The following is an 18,050-nucleotide window of genomic DNA, read 5'->3' on the forward strand; positions in this document are numbered from 1 at the left end:
ATTGAGTAAGTTAGGGAAGCTTGCTTTTCTAGAGAAAAGTGCATGAGAGACTTAAAGGTATTGTATGACCCTTTGGTGAGAGCTAGTTTGGTGTAGTGGTTAAGGCACTGGGCTAGAAATCAGGAGACTGAGTTCTAGTCCTGCCTTAGGCACAAAGCCAGCTGGGTGACCTTGGGCCAGTCATTCCCTTTCAGCCCTGGAAAGGAGGCAATGGCAAACCACTTCTGAAAAGAAAACTTGCCAAGAAAACTGCAGGGACTTAATCCAGGCAGTTGCCAGGAGTCAACACTGACTTGGAGGAGCAAAAACCACCACCACCACCACAACTCTGGCCTAGTTACCAGAATGCTTGAGAGCAGGAAAGATTTACCTATATACCATATGCCACAGTTTACAAACTCAATGATTTGGGTCACTAAACATGCCAAGTTCAGACAAACCAAATTATTGGTTAGAGCGATGTGTGAACTGAGTCTTAGTCCGTCATGTCACTCTCAGCTTCTGTCAAGCTTCCTCAGAAAATTGCAATATGGTTTTGAACTTTCAGTGCTTATTTGCCATGCTTTGGACTAACATAATTGTTCCATCCCCAGATTTTGGTATGGTTCTAAAATATTGACAAATGTTATATTCCATGCTTTCTCTGTTTTTAAATAGCATGTGATTTTTTTGCACTGATACGTTTCCACACAAAACTGTACAATAATATATTAAAAACTAAGCAAGAATCTTTATTATATGTTTAATACTTTATTTCCAGATTCTGTACCAAGGCCAGCCTTCGTTTATTTAGAAGTAAACATTCTCGTAGCATCCAAGGGGTAAAACATAATGTGTACTTTAGAAGCCTTTAAATGAAATGCAAAATCAGTTTAAAGTAAGTGTTTTGGGATCATAGCCTTTGTGCCCTGTAATACTTGCTTTCAAATCACTCTGCCAACCTTTTGTTGCTTTGCTTACAACTGAGTCCTTGATTTGAAAATAGGTGAAGTAGGCTTTAGCTGCATTTATGAGAAAATCATTGATTACTTCATTAAAAGTATATTTTTAAATCATTCTAAGGTCAACCATGCACATCCATTTACAATCCTAAATTGCATACATTTACATCACAAACATCCCCCCTCCTTCCACTGCCCAAGTATTTTCTTACAGTCTTACGTGTTTACTAACTGACTTGTCTTTATAGCTGAACTGGCTGGTACTATCTACTACAGGACAGTAGGAACACTTTTCCTTGTGTAGTGGCAGTGGTCCCATTGCCCACACACTGAGAGGTTCTGACAAACTAGTGGGTTGAATTCCATCCAGTGTTTGCTTTTTAACTGCTTTTTCTCCACTGTAGACTCATAAAGTACTATTTTTATTTTGCTTATGCTGCACTATTGTAATATTGCAGAACAGCCTTTCTCAACATTTTGACCCTGGAGGAACCTCTGAAATATTTTTCAGGCCCCGGGCAATATAGCCCAGAAGTTACAAAATTATTATATTTGTTTCATGTGTAGGCCTGTATATATGTATTAACGATGTTCTTAAACTAAAAATAAAGAATAAAAATTATTTATCAAATTTATTTTATTTATCAAATTTGTCACCGCCCATCTCCTCTGACCAGAGGTAAAATTACCTCTTTAATGTGAAGTTGCCCAAATTTGAAATAAATCATGATCTCCCAGGGAACCCCTAGTGATCTCTCACAGAACCCTAGGGTTCCATGGAACCCTGGTTGAGAAACCCTGGGTTATAGCAACTTTTGCCAGTCTACAACCTTTCAGTTTTGTTGGATTGAGCACCCTGGGAAAATTCAGCTGCTGTAGTCCAGTCAAACAATTAAAAGTAAAATGGGTATAAATTGTACATTACTTTAAGAGTAGATAAAACTGAGGTAAGCCAGGGACATCTGTGGAGATGGAGGTGGTCAAAAAAGTCAAGGCAGTGGTTGAAACCATGTGATTGAAGCCTGATCCCTTTTTAGATGTGTCATGCATGCACACATGTTAGGGGAAGGCCTTGTATTTCATACTTAAGATCACTCTCTTGACTTTTCAGCCCATTTGTGGTTGTTAGGCAAAGCACTCTGGCTATAATAAAGTTTGTTGTACTTCTGGGATGAAAATGGAACACTGCAGATGTGATGTAATAGTATGTGGGAATGACTTTGGGAGACAGGCAAAAGAAACGCAGCCAAGGGAATGATCAGATAAAAAGCAACTTAACCTGCAGCAGGAATGTGGATAGGGCAAGAGGCTCAGAAGGGTCCCACCTAGTCTTGGGCTGTAAAGGGGATGGGGGAGAAATGTACTTTGAGACTTGAAGGATTCTGTTAATGTAACATAATAAAATAGAATTAGCTCATCTGGCTGTGTTTTCTGTCTGGTCTACTTCACAAGGCTGACACCGGGGGAAAGATTTACATGGGAATCTTTCAAAAACCCCAAGCCAGAGGGAAGGTTCCTAACTATAACGATATATCATGCAATGAAAGGAAATTTGTTTGTTTTATATCCTGCCTCAAGGCAGTGAACATACCTAATACTCCTTCCTTCTCCTCTTTTCCCCACAGCAACAAATGTTACAACTACTTTCAATTCATTAGAAAAAAAATGTGTGCATTTCCAACATGTTGATTTGTTTGCAGAATCACAGAAGGTCCAGTTGGTTGGACTTTCGGGCTTTGAATTCTACTTGGATGGCTCAGATTAAATCACAGTGTTTCAAAGCCATTTTACAATCTCATTGCAATTATAGTGGAAAGAAAACTGAAGACTCACAATTTATAGGCAAATTCTCATCTTAAGGTAGGTTTGGTTGAAGGGAACATGATTAGGCCACATTAAAAGTTTCATTTCTAGAAGAGAGAGTTCTTTGATGCAGAACTTAACAGTATGCAACTTTTGCAGGGGGAGGTTTGCCTTCAAGAGGTTTGACTCCTGGCAACTGCCTGGACAAGTCCCTGCAGTTTTCTTGGCAGGATTTTGGAAGTGATTTGCCAGTGCCTGCTTCCTAGGTTGAGTGTGTATGACTGGCCCCAGGGTCACCCAGCTGGCTTTGTGCCTATGGTGGGACTGGAACTAATGGTCTTCTGGTTTCTAGCCTGATGCCTTAACCATTACACCAAACTGGCTCTCATAGCAACTTAATACTCCTTTTTATGAAAAAGTAATAGGCAAACATTGTTTATATAGCTTTCCTGGATATAAACTTCCAATAATTTCCAAGTGCTGGGAGAGCAATGTTTTAGTATGAGGCTACATGCGATCCCAGAAATTGACAATCTTACTCTTAAGAAAATCAGTGCATTTTTTTTAATGCTGGGAAAACATGTCTTTTTTCCTAATACATCCATTGGAGTGTATTAGAATGAAACCATTATAGTATTACTCCAATCCTTAAAGTAATCTGCTTGTACATAGTCCATTATTTTTTTTAGTTTGTATTAGTACTGCATTAGACTGCATATTTAGTGTAAAGTGAATAATGACTAAACAATATGGTTTTGCCAGTGTACCTATAAAATAAAACTCTTAATATACCTGTTCTGTGATATGAAGGATAAACTCCTTGATTATATAATAGGCTTCAAGAGATGGCTCATAATCTACAATAACCTTCAAGGTCATGACCACTGTCTGTGGCCAAAAAAAAGCAGAGTTGGTAACCAAGATACAAGGTTTGGTTGCAAATAACTTTCTTAACTGGACACTAAATATAAGTAAAATAAGTAAAATAAAATAATATTTAAATTGTTCTGTTTATTAAAGTTTAATGAAACATTTACACAATTACATTTCAGTAAACTACTGTGCATTTAACTAACACATATTTTTATTAAAATACATATTAAAGGCCCATTCAAAAGCAAATTAGATGTTGAGAGGCATTATTTTAATGTAATTATACTCAAATTAATGAAGAAAATTAAATTCCAATCACTGGGAAAAGAATGAAGCAATGGTGAAAAATCAGACATACAGATTACTTAAAGCAAAGCTGTGAAATGCATAATAGAATTAAACAATCCTTTATTCAAATTCAATGCTTAAAAAAGAACAAGTCCATCATCTGGAAATTTGACTTGTAGCTTGACATTAAAAATAATATGAGTAGAATTTTCAGTGGGGTAAGCACAAAACTAGTTCAAGTAGTGTCACTCTCAATTAATGTACTCAGGTGGTATGCCCATTAAAATTCCCACTTGTGGGTTCTGTTCTGTATGCAAATGGGGTCATTACCCTGAGAATTTAATTGGGTATGACACAGGGAGTAGGAATTTTCCTTTTAAAATGAATCTACTTGCACACATTTTCACTAGGAATTTTATTGCTATACATCTTTTTATTGTTTGGCTCTATAAATATTTACCAAAAATCTAGATTGTCTTTATTTTTAACAGGTGATTCATAATGCATCAAAATGGTTTTATATTATTATGGGTTCTTCTGTTCGCAAAACTTAATTAAAATAAATATATTTGATGTGTAGGTATGTGCTTTGTTTAGCATAGTATTGTCCTTTAGTAATTTTTTTAAGGCTATTCAGTGGTGTTTTCTATGAAAAGTGCTATAAAAACAAGGTTTTGAAAGTTAAGGAACCAAAAGCAAATAGAAAAGGTGTCATACCTCTACTAATTTATTTTATATTAATTCTGGGCATCAAAACATGTCAAGCTGATTTTTTTTCTTTAGAATCAGATTTTTAAAATGTATTTTGTCTTTATAAGCAGCCTTAAAGCTGAATTAAATAAAGTTTATAATAAATAAAGTACATGAAATGCAAATATCATGCACTCTGTTTTATATCCTTATCGAAATAAAAATGTATTTTTTCTCTTGAATTGTGATACTATATATTTGATATAAGTTGGAGGCATGTGTATGTAAACACTGAATTAGAAATTTCAGACTCAGTTTATAAAATCAGGCATTGCAACTTTAAAAATTGACATGAATTTATCATACATTAAATTATCACTGATTTCATGTAACTTGTGCATCCTGCTGGGTTTTTTTTCCCCCTAATAAGACTTTGAAACAGGTTATCTTTAGGCATAGTATTAAACCAGAAATAGAAAGTAGTTATTTTTAAATCATCCAAAAAGTTTTTATAAATGTTTCCCACTACTCCCAGCACAAGTTCAACTAGTCACAGTTTCAGTCAGAGGTCAAGTTTTATTGTATTGACAAGCAGAGATACTTGCTTTCTAATGAACTGAGAAATTCAGTATCTTAGGTTTTGCTTGGTCTTAAAACTATATGTCATTGCTTTTTTAATATCAGTTAAAGAATGGTCATGAATTCTACTTCTTTTAAATCCATATTTTTTATGTTGAAATGTATAGACGTAGTACCTATTGTTAAGTTACCCAATAAATGTATTTTAACGAATTCTCATTTTTTGTTAATTGCTATACTTTGATCGGTGATTAGAGGACTGTATATCACAGTATATCTGGTGTGTATCTCAGTTATCATATATAATATGTTCCCTCTCTCATCTTCCAGTTCTGTTTGCATCTTTCTCCCTGCAATTGATTGTTATTTCCTGTGGTTGGGCAACAAAAGAATGACTCCTGTTTGGAACCTTTATTTGACCATTCTATAGCTGTTAAGTATTCTCTTTGTGTATTTTTTCATTCTGAAAGAGTTGTTGATGCCACCTTAATGAAACTTATTTGTTTGTTTGTTTGTTTGTTATTGTTCTGCTCTAATCCAAACAAGACTAAGCAGCTTACAAAATGCTGTGAACATTAGAGTAAAATCATGGCTAAAACAAAACAACAGGACACCAAGGAACTACCAACAGAAGCCAAACCCACAGCAGGAGGGGCCTTCATCACAAATCTACTACCAAGATTTTGTAGAATACCCAGGTTTTAATGGCTTTCTCAAAGCAAGAGGATCCATTAAGCATCTGGAGTGGAGCAATGAAATTAGACCATCCTCCCTGTGAGATCTGATAGCAACACTCAGCTCTATAGGAAAATGAGAGTGATCTCACTGTGACAAAAGTTAGATGTTAATACCTTCCACTTTCAAATTATGTTGCGTGTGATCTGAGACAAAAAACAGGTTTAATATATGGCCACTCACCTGAGTCAGGGTCAAAATGATGTCATACTGGGCACGAGCTCCTGTGCTGCTTCGGAAGCTACCCCAAGGATGGTAGGTTGAAACCCACCAAAACTTTATGTTTGGAGAACTCCAAAATATTTTTGTCAACCCATTCTCTACCAAATATACCATTATGGCCAGATACACTTTAAGCTGCATATATGGAAGAGGTTGCTTTGGAATGCACAGAAGTGTAAGTGTAGCACATCATTAAAAACAGCAAGGTTTTTTCACCCCCTAGGCTTTTCTGTGAGTCTGGAAAAAGAAGCATCTACCTTAATGAGTTGCTGACATACCAGCTTTGAAGAAATGCTAGGCTTGTGCTTTCTTATGATCCAAAAACCTCTTCAAAATCACTTTTGATCCAAGCACAACCCTACTTAGTACTTTCTCATTTCTTTGTGTAAGGAAGTTTTCTTAAATATTTTGATAACAGTCAGCAACTAATGTAGTCTGAAGCAGCCCTATTTCTAGAACCTTGTAAAACCTTGTAAATGACTTGAATGATAGCAGTTACACTAGAAGGACAGATTTGCCGACGCACAAAGGTGATGACATTTTGTGAGGACTAGGATAACAAGTGGAAAAGGGAATGACTTCAAACTGGTAGGATGAAGAATCTGTTGGGACATAATTGTTTGAGGAACACTTAATTTCCACTGCAGAAGGCTAAAATATGTGTTAGGTTAATTTGAAAGACAAAGCTAAATTGAACTCCCTGAGAAAATAGTTTAAATAGATGAACTTCCTGGAAAAATCAACATCATAAGTAAAAAGTGAATTTGCTTAATATAAGAAGTTATTAAAACGGGAGGGGGTTAAACAGCAACGCTTGGGGTGGTGAGAGGGTCCTCTCATAGAGCAATAAAACATTAAAGTTCAAATATCCCACAGAGGCTGATTGAAAATTTATACGCTAAACTCTTTTTCGATATAATAAAGGGACCTTTGGTTTTAGCCCCTGCAACTACTCTTGACTAATTTGAAAAGAAGTTAGCATGTCAGAGGCTATCAAGACTATGTTCTATGGTACTTTTTCTAGGAGCATTTCTTTTGGGGGCTTGGTTTATACATGCAGATATATCAACTCAAATGAAGCGGTAGAATAAAACCCACCCTGCTTGCCAGAACTACATTGTGGCATTATTTTATGATTGTGGAATTTATTTGATAGTTCACTGCCCAAAGCGACAATATTAACAGATGCTTGTATTGCATATAATTTTCTGGACTTTTCCTGGACCGAGAGACCCTCTGAACAGTCACTCATGCCCTGGTCATCTCCCATATAGGTTACTGTAATGAGCTCTACATGGGGCTACCCTTGAAGAATATCCGGAAGCTACAGCTGGTCCAGAATGCGGCTGTGCGGACAATCTTGGGTGTCCCAAGATTTGCACGCGTAATACCTTTGTTGTATGAGCTGCACTGGGTCCCAGTTTGCTTCCGTCCAATTCAAGGTTTTGGTCATCACCTTTAAAGCCCTACATGGCATGGGACCAGGATATTTGAGGGACCGTCTCATCCCTATTACATTGACCCGCCCCATCCGGTCATGCAGGGGGGCATGTTATGGACCCCATATATAAAAGAATTTCATCTAGTGGGGTCTCAGAAGCATGCCTTCTCTGCTGTAGCTCCCGCCTTTGGAACATCCTTCCCCCAGAGGTGAGACAAGCCCCCTCGCTCCTGGACTTCCACAAAAGATTAAAGACCTGGTTTTGTCTGCAGACTTGGAATGGGAGGGGGAAATTACACCTGGGGATGGCTAGCGACGTAAAGTGATTCTGAGGGACCTATTACACTCAAGGACTGATTAAGATCTTTTTGCCATGTAGATTTTATTATATCTGTATTTTTACTGTATTTTGTATTGTAATGGTTTTGAATTTTAATCCTGTTCTGTTGTAAGCCGCCCAGAGTCCCCCCCCCCCCCGTAGGGGAGAGATGGGCAGTCAATAAATTTATAAAATAATAAATAAATAAACAAACAAACAAACAAACATAATCCATTGCTAAGGTGTTCCAGCTGGACCAAGGTTTTTCCATACATCTTCACAGAAGATCGACTATGTGGACATAAGAAATTATAGGGACACCAGAGTGTCATCTTTCAGGTCCACCTGTGGACAACATGCCCTGCCCACCTGTATTTCCATTTAGTACTAATTTACTGATGTCTTGGAAGTTCGTCTTGTGGCAAATTTCTATATTTCAGATTCAGACTTTGAGATATTTAGCACTTGCCTCTCTCTCATGCACTGCATACATCCAGGTTTATCCACATCAGTTTTTTTAGAATCAACACATTTAGCCATAGATCATTGCTGGTATAAACATGGTGTTGAAGGTATCCAATCTTCCTTGGTGTTTCTTGCTCTGCCCCACTGTTTTTACTCAGTTAAAGCTGAGCCATGCCACAACTGTTCTTTAAGTCTGTAAATACAAAATGCGCACAATTGGGTATAATATTTGCTTTGATGTTTTGCGTTTGTAAAATAAAATGATACGGTGTTTATGGGAGTTAGCTATCTCTATTTTCTCTGTTTCTGTAATTTAATATTCTCAACATCAGAGTTCTCCAGAGTGGTCAATATTGACCCCTAAGGGTAAATGGGACTATCCAAGGGGTCAATGTTGTTGTTATTTGTAACACTATTAGTTAAAGTAGTATTTATTAAATTATGTTCATATAATAAATTTTGGGGGGTCAATGAACAATCTGAAACTTCATGAAGGGGCTGAGGAGCTGAAAAACTTGGGGATTCCTGCTTTACAGTGTTACTAAATTCCTACAGTGGATTGCATAATGACTTTCTGAATAAACACTGACAGTGCTGTTACTTCCACAACTGACATAATACTAAGTTCCTGCACATTATCAAATGCCCAATTTTATCATTAACACCATGGCAACATCAGCAAATAATTAAGTTTTAGCATGAAATATTTGTCATCAACCTGCTGTGAATTGGTGTTACGTTCCCAAAGTACTTCTTCAAAGGCAGGTGTTTGGAGGTAAAAAAAAGCTGTGTTCCATTTTGATCAGTGATCCTTACATGGTGCAATTGCTTTTAAAAGCCTGTCAGTCATTTCTAATTGTGTTTACCATTCTGATCCTCATTTAAAATTGGGTGTGCCTGAGCTCATTGATCCACTCCTGCACTTTCAAATGGTTCCATTTTTTAACAGAAATCACTCTGAATACAGTCCCATGACTCTACGGTACTCACGTAGTACCGTACAGACTCCTACATGACTCTACAGTGCTCCTGTAGATCCAGATGACTGGTCATCACATTTGGTTTCATAAGAACTTTGCTTCTTTATAGGGCGAACCATTAGCAGCCAATGCTATTGCATTATCTATGTATCTCGATTATCCGAATGAGAAGAACTCTAGAAGCATAATAATTGGATTGATTTCTCTCCTGTGAAGAAACGATCGTTGCATTTTTACTGCACTTAGTCTCACATATGGTTGATGATTCCTTCCTTCCTTCCTTCCTTCCTTCCTTCCTTCCTTCCTTCCTTCCTTCCTTTGATCTATTTTCCTAGCACCTGAAGTTCTGCATGCCTTGACTTTATGTTAGTTTTAACTGAACGCTGTTCTATTGACTTGTGTTCACTTCCCCCTCCTTGTGATTGATTTTATACTGCTGCCCTTCTGTAACTCATTGTATTCTTATTAGCAGTCATGGATATATTCTTGAACAAAGTGGAATATGAAATTAAGGAAAAAAAACAACAGTGCTGGCACCTAGTACAAAGGAAGAAAGTGCCCAGCAACCAAGAGATGATGTGCCCCTAGTAGACTAAAGTGACCACTAGAAGCTGGACAGATCCTAATCCTTGGCTGTCTTAGCAATCCAACTGTCAGTGGTGCAAGATCACATTCTGTGCCAGAAGAAAGGGCAAAATCTACTTTAAAACTGGAACAGCTGAGGACAACTTTAAGCTGCCAGAAGTTTGGGCTGGGGATGGCAACATCATGAGGACATGGCAGAACAGAATGGTTACACAAAGCGTGTTTGTGCTGAAATTATGGACAAGTGAGGAAGAACCACTGATAGGACATAAGAATATTGTGGCCAGAAGTACTTCAAAATATTTATAGGAATGGTATAAACAAGTTGGCTGATATCTGTAAGGTCTATAAAGCATAAAAACTCAGCAATACCTAAAATAAATACTAGGTGTATTGGGTATTGAAAGTTCACATTTATGTCTCATTTAGCAATTCTCCCTTGACTGCCCCATAGACAAAGTCAAGATAAGTCATCCTTACTTTTCAACAATTGAATTAGAGCTGATGCACATGTTACATACCCTTCAGCTTGACAGGTTAAATCAACTACTCTAAGTGCATTTTATCCTGTTCAAGAGAATTGAGAAACTAGGGCATCAAGTTGAATTAACAGACAAAGGGCAGAGTTTGCTCTGTAGATTTCTAGTGCATGAGGATTCTTATTCTGCATTAAAAAAAAGTTGGTAGAAGAAATGCTAATACAGTCAGAGGACTTCCAAGTGTGTATACTGATAGTCAAAGCTTGTGTACCTCTTTCTTTAGATGTAAATTCAGTCTTGTCAATGAAATAATAGATGACAACTCAGGATGCCTGAACTTAAAGAATAATTCTTCTAAATTGTCTGTAAACAATTTAGTATAGTTTGAGTTATTGTAATTCTCTGTAAAAATGTACACATACTGTATTGTCAAGGAACAATCTCTTATATGATTGTGGACGTGCTCAAGCCCAGATACTATTACTTTAAGAGAAACTGGATTACCACATCTGTGAATCAACAGAGTATTCTTAGCAGTGCCTCAGCATCTGTGAAATTTATTTTCAGAGGTGTGGACAAATCCCTCAGAATCCTTTTTTATGAACCCTTTGAAGATTTTTATTTCAGTCTGCATTTTATTAATAACACTCCAATAAATGTTTTTGTGCTGCATTGTTTATATTACAATGTGTGTGTGTGTGTATGTATATATATATATATATATTGACAAGAATGATTCTTGGGCAAAATTGTCATAAAGAGAAAGAAACAGAAGCAACAGAATGGAGGTGGAAAGATTACAGGAAGAGAAGTATGAACTCTACAGTATATGAAGAAGTATGACAAATGAACTCAATTCATGACAGAATGAATGGAAAGTGGCTACAAAAAAAATTAATGTGGAATCTTCTTGAAATAGTAAGAAGATATATGTCACAAAGTATCACAGGAGTGTGTGGAGATAGAGCAATGGAAAGTAGAAAATGTGTTTGGTGGAACGATGAAGTGAAAGTATGGATGAAGGGAAAATGCATGTAAAAAAACAACTGATGGAAAAAGTGATGAGATAAAGATATTGAATATTTGTATATAGAGACAAAAGAAAATGAAGCTAAGGAAAGAAGAAACGTCTAAGATATAAAAAGGCAGAGAAACTGCATAGTGATTTTCATGGAAATAAAAAAAAAAGTTTTAGGAGTGGCTGGAAAAGACTACAATAAATTCTAGCAGAGTGAATGGGAAAAGAATAACAGTTATGCAATTATTGTGAAACAAGGGAATAGGAAGAATATTATACAGTCATATGTTGAAGGGTGAATGCTATAAATGTTAGCGTCCAAGAAAACATTGAGAAAGTCAGAAATCCAGTGTGAATGTTGGAAAATGATAAGGCTGCAGGTGGAGCTAGAAAAATGCATGAGAGGAGACTAAGCAAAATTTGGAAAGTACATTGCAGCTTTATGATGGGTAGGTGATAGACAAAATTTTTGCTTAGGTCACTGAACTTGCATGAATGTAAGAAAGCTTATTGGATATTTAGTGCTTTAGAGAAAAAGCATGATATTGTAGAATTTTTGTGCAATTATGATGTTGAAGATTGGTTTCTGAATGTGGTGTAAGGATGAAAGCAAAGTATATGAGAACAAGTGCCATGTTTATTGGTCAGGGCTATGGTTCAACATCAAGCATATGTGATGATCTCTTGGTTTTTTAATGTATTTATGAATGCCTTGTGATTAGAGTGGAGGTATGCTGGCTGGAAATGGGAATGTATTTGTACTTTTGTATGCAGACAATGGCTTGTAGTTGGCTGAGGACTCAAATGATTTGCAATGAATGTTACCTTGTATGATGCACCAAGGAATATGGATCTGAAAATTAAAGCATAAAAAAATTAGAGTCATTGTGCTTGACAGAAAAAAATTGAGTGAATGATTGCAAGTTACAGCAAGTAGATGAATTTGTGTATCTTGGAACCATGTTTACTAAAGATGGGAAAATAGATGGGGAAATTGACACTGGCTCTGGATTAGAGTACTTCTGCCCATTTTGTTATGTAAGTGATAGTTGGGCATTTCAGGAGAAACATAAAAGTACATTTTGGTGTTAAAAAGTTTAATATAGTTTAAAGATGTGAATTTACATTTGACTTATGTACAAAAAAATGGTTTACTATTACATGGTGAATCATAACCCCTATTCCCCATGGTGGGAACAAAAAAATCTTGCTGTTCATTGTTGGAAAGACAGCATGACTGCAGATTTGCAATCTTGGATTGCTAATACAAGTTCCCCTTCTCTGGACTGAATACAAAAATGAGTGACCATTATGAAACATCCTTTGAAATGGTTCTATTGCATAAGAAAAATGAATAAGGATTGAATCATAAAACAAATATACAAAGGAATAGTAATATGGTGTAGAGGCAGGGGAGGACCAAAAAAAGTCATGGCTGGATGAAGTTGATGAAATCTTCAAAGGGAGAGAGGTGCACAAAGGCAATACATGAAGCCGTGTATGGACATGGTAGAAGAAGGATCATTTTCAAGAATAGAAAGTAATGGAGAGGTTTAGCAAATGCTGATAGTATAAACTGTATTTAGCCTTTTTTCCCCCCTCTTATCTACTTCAATTTCTTTGGTTTAGCACAGCTCACACTTAGTTGCTTATCTTTAAGGGGAATGGGAATCAGATATATTGCTATCATATTAGATATACTGTCCCTAGTATATTCTTAAGGTTGTTCAAAAACAGCATATACCTTGGAAAGATCCTATTTGAAAGGTATGCCCTGGCCTCACTTCTGGCAGCCATGTATATAACGTCTTCATGCCATCGTCAGACATGTAGGCCTTTTCACACTAATACAGAACACATGGCTGCTCATGGGCATGTCTCATGAAGTCACTGGTGTGAGAGTAGGGATTAATAGTGGAAACCTCCTCCTTTCTTAGAGCATTTGCTGCATACTTGAAAGAGAGTGCCTAAGCATACTTTTGTGTTCTCTACATTTTATCATTTGGGGGGTGAATTCTTGGTTAATTCTTATTATTTGACATATGACACATTCATTTCCTTTTCAATATCTTTACTTTTCAAGTCACTATCTTTGGAAATTATTTGGAGATGCTATTTCTTCTTTTATCTTGAAATTAAATTGAAGAACTCTCGTGCATATAGGCACACATAGTCAACCTATTTTTCCTTGCCTTTTTTTTTATCCTAATAATTTTTCTCTTTATTTTCAGTGCATCAGAGGACCTCATTTCATGTTTATTTTAGGGCTTTTCAATGACATACACCTTGAGTCATTGGAATACATCTTTTTATTTAAATCAAAAGCTTTCTTTATAATCAATGACCTCCTTATGCAGTAGCAGATTGCTTCTGCATATTTAGCAGCTTTGTTCATCATATATGGAGATGGTCTATTATACAAAATCATGATTCAAGGACAGAATTATTCCCTTGATTGGTCTTGAAAACTATTATTTTTTGTTGTCTGATTCAAAGTATCTCAGTATACATTTCTTCAATTTATAACAGTGATTCACACAAGTCTACATGTTTTGGGGTCAGTTGTCACAGTTGAAAATGACAATAGTATCTAATGTTTAATTTGGGAGGAATTTCTGTGAACTAGCTTTTCTACTTTTGCTGCTATGGTTATATCTGATCTTTTAAATGTTCAGAACAATACAGTCTTCCCTAGGCTGTCAGATTTTCTTAGTGTTTTTCTAATTTTAGTTCAAGGATATCTTACTAAGTTGTGCAAGAAGAAGCCACACTACCAGCAGAACGGGCAAAACCCTACAATTATGATAACAAAACCAAAATCTATTTGTATAAGCTCAAAGAAATAGAATACCTGATGGGAATGGCTATGTTCAAAACAGAAAAGATATGTACCTGCTGCCAGCATTTTATCCTTTCTAATAAATTTAAGAAAAATAAATTTATTGTTTGCCCAAATGTCAATCTTCATTATAGTCCCTTCTTTTCATTTACCTTTCCTAATATTTGAAACATTTGTTTGTGTCACTGAGAAATCCAGGAATTTATACGATGCAGCCAGACTTAGCTGATGTCAAAAAGATTTAGCCATTAAATGGTATCATCTGATGTTGAAGCACTTCAGCAGTTTCTGCTGCCCTTCCAGGTGCAGATTGGTAAGATAGATGTAGGACAGAGGGAAATTTGCATCTTTCAAGCAAGATCTGTTGTTGATTACTTGTTTAAAAACGTTACATGGGAATTCAGCTCTAATGAGATGGCCCTTGCTTTCTCATCTAATTGGTTAACAGCTTGCACCTCACTGATACAGAGGGGTGATTAGCAGTCTCCAGACAGGTGACTCAATCTTCTATAGCAAGCAATACCAGACACTGAGATTCAGAAACAATGAAGTGTTATTGATGTCCTTTACTGAAAGTTGAAACATTCCCTTCACATGCACCCCAAATCATTCACACAACACATACAGTATTCTATCCCTCAGTTAGCCTGGCCATGCCCTGATCAGGGAATTGGGGAAGACAGCAGTTTTGCAGAGGTCTTGGGTCTGGCCAAGAAATCTTCCTCCTCACACCTCTTTGCTTATTATTTTATTATCCCACCAGATTCCTGTTGCTGGGCAGATTCTTGCTTCCTCCTTGTGGTACAAATTCCTTGGCCTAGTTAGTTAATTGCCAGTCTTCTTTCTGTATCACTTCCCCTTTTCTCTGCAACAGGTCATCTGCTGGGCATAATGGAGTCCCTTGATTCTTTGGCCTAACTTCATCAGATGTTCTACCCTGATTTTAAATAAAATTATCGGGGCACTGTTCAATATAAACAAGGAAAGATAAAAAGGTGCCAACACATCTGGTCAAGTTGGTGCAGTTGCTGTACACAAATCAGAGAGCCACTGTGTGAATCCCATATGGAGATACTGATTGGTTCAAGATGGAGAAAGTGGTACAGCAAGGTTGCATTCTTTCACCTTTCTTATTCAACCTGTATGCCAAAGTGATCATGAGGAAGCTGGAACTTGAAGAATCTAAAATCAGAGTAAAGATTGGAAGAAAGAACATCAACAGTCTTTGATATGCTGACAACACAACTCTCCTCTCAGAAACCAAAGAAGGCCAGAAACATCTGATCAAAAGGATTAAAGAAGAAAGTGAGGAATTTGGCCTCTTCCTCAACATCAAAAAGACCAAGCTCATGACCACTGTGAGAAATGAAAATGTCAAAATATCAATTGATGGTGAAGTGATTGAATGTGTACAAGAATACAGTTTCCTAGGATTACAGATAGATCAAAGCAGTGAATGCAGTCCAAAAATAAAGCGTTAAATCGCACTGGGTTACACAGCAATGATGAGCATGAATCGAGTATGAAGAAGCAAGGACATTAGCGTGGCAACTAAATGCATGTTAGTCTGCACTATCGTGTTTCCCGTAGCTACCTATGGTTGCAAAAGTTGGACCATGAAAAAACTAGACAGGAGGAAAATTGACTTGTTCAAGCTGTGGTGCTGGAGAAGGCTCCTGCGCATGCCTTGGTCAGCAAAGGTGACAAGCAAGTACTGGAGCAAATAAAACCATACATATTGCTTGTGGGCAAAATCACAAAATTCTGCCTTACTTATTTCGGCCATGTCATGCGATCAAACTTGCTGGAAAGGGCAGTTATGCTTGGAATGGTCTGTGGTAAAAGGAAACGAGGCTGCCAAAAAACATGGTGGCTAGATGCCATCAGCGCCAACATCAACCAGAGCATAAAACAACTAAAAGTAGCCATACAGGTTTGGAAAATGTGGAGACAGCTGGTCCATAGAATCACCAAGAATTGGACATGGTTGAATGGATAGCACTATCATCATTCATTAGAACCTTCTTCATGGTCTCCGAGTAGAACAGGGTTCAAAGCAGAGAGGGGGAAGGGACTTTTACTTCCTATATCCTCTGCACCCTCCATGTGTGCCTGCCCCACAGCCTCAATTCCTGATCTTGGGTAAAGAAAATGGTCTGGGATAATTGAAGTAGAATGGACATATTTTGTGGAAGGAAGCATGGCCAATATACATAGCCTTCCTGATTTGGAACCCTTATATATGTTTCTGAACTCTATGGCAACACACATGAGACGGGCCAATGCTCTTGTGCAATGCTTTTTTATGAGATTTTGAGTTGGCATAGAGGGTTAGCTCTTGCAGGGCCATTTCAAACAGTGTCACTCAGGAGCAAGTGCTAAGTTGTTTACAGCATGTATAAACATGGACAGTATATCATCCTTCATTTTATTTAGGCTATGTTGTGGGGTTTTTTTAGCTAAGTGTGGAGGATGAGTGAGATATAAATTAAACCAAACCCACCTAAGTTGCTAGGGAAAATCTGAGCTTTTCTTTCTGTTGTCATTTATCGTGCTGTCAGTATTTTTAGTTTTTCCATTTTTGCTTTCTGTGTGATTGCTGCCCATTGCATTCAGACATCACCTTCTATTTGTGTCATAATTTTTAATCAGCCTGCAACCTGAATTAACTTAAATGCCCTTTCTCTAACTTCCTCTTTGTTTCTACCTGATGCTCTATATCCCTGTTCTGTTGTTCCGTTCTGAACTGAATCATCTGGATTCCATGTAAGAATTCTGTTAGTTTCTCAAAAGGAGGAAGATCTCTCATTTAAAAGCTTTCTAATATCATGTTTGCTTCCTCAGATGCTCTTGTGAGAAAAAGCACTGTTATTTCAAGTTTGTATTTGAAAATCCTGCGGGTGTAGCTTCCCCCCTTTCCAGACATGCATTTCAAAGCCATCTACTTCTTTTTATCATCTTGTCTACTTTCCCATTATAGTTATACATTATGATATTGAAGCAGCCTTTGATCGTTTTATAGTTTTCTTAGGTCCTTGTGTAATACTCTCCGTCACTTGTCTAGGAGCGTGTTCACATGCTTTGCTAGAAGACTGTGTGTCAGGGAGGAAAAAAGCAATACCAGTCTAATCTTGTCAAATTATTAACAAAAAATAGACATGTTTTGTCTGCTGTACCCCATCCGCTTTGTCTTCTGCATTTTAACTGAGTCTTTCTTGATAATTAATATATCTGCACTGGGGACAGTAATTAATGCATTTCCTCCATTCTTTTTCTATCTTCATTCTTTGATATTGCAAAAATAAAACCCATTATTATTTTGATATTCTGTTCTTCCCAATCTCGCCATTATGTTCCTGAAGTGACCCTAAAGCACTAGCAATTCATTTTGATCTAATATAGTTCCAAACAGTTTGGGGATTTTAGTTTTCCTTACATTGGTGTTTACCTTATATTTCAGTAGCAAAAGACAAGATACATTTGTTCCTCTTTCTAAAAGTTGGATACTGTTTATGATAGCAGTTGTAATGCTAAATCATTTCACTATACAGAACGTATTCAAAGTTAGAACAAATTCTGCCACCCTAACACATTGATTAGGTTCACATATAATGCTAAAGCTTTGCATAGCTTTAGAAGCTTCTTGTTCCTTTAACACATCAACTGGACTGGATACTGGGTGGGGGAAGAGGCTCAGAAGAGAGTCTCCCTAGTTTCTAGGGAGGTAAAGGAGATGTGGGTAGGTGGGGGAATTGTACTTTCAGACTTGCAAGATTCTGTCAATGTAGCATTA

This window comes from Candoia aspera, chromosome 7 (genome assembly GCF_035149785.1).
Source record: "Candoia aspera isolate rCanAsp1 chromosome 7, rCanAsp1.hap2, whole genome shotgun sequence".
Classification (NCBI taxonomy): domain Eukaryota; kingdom Metazoa; phylum Chordata; class Lepidosauria; order Squamata; family Boidae; genus Candoia; species Candoia aspera.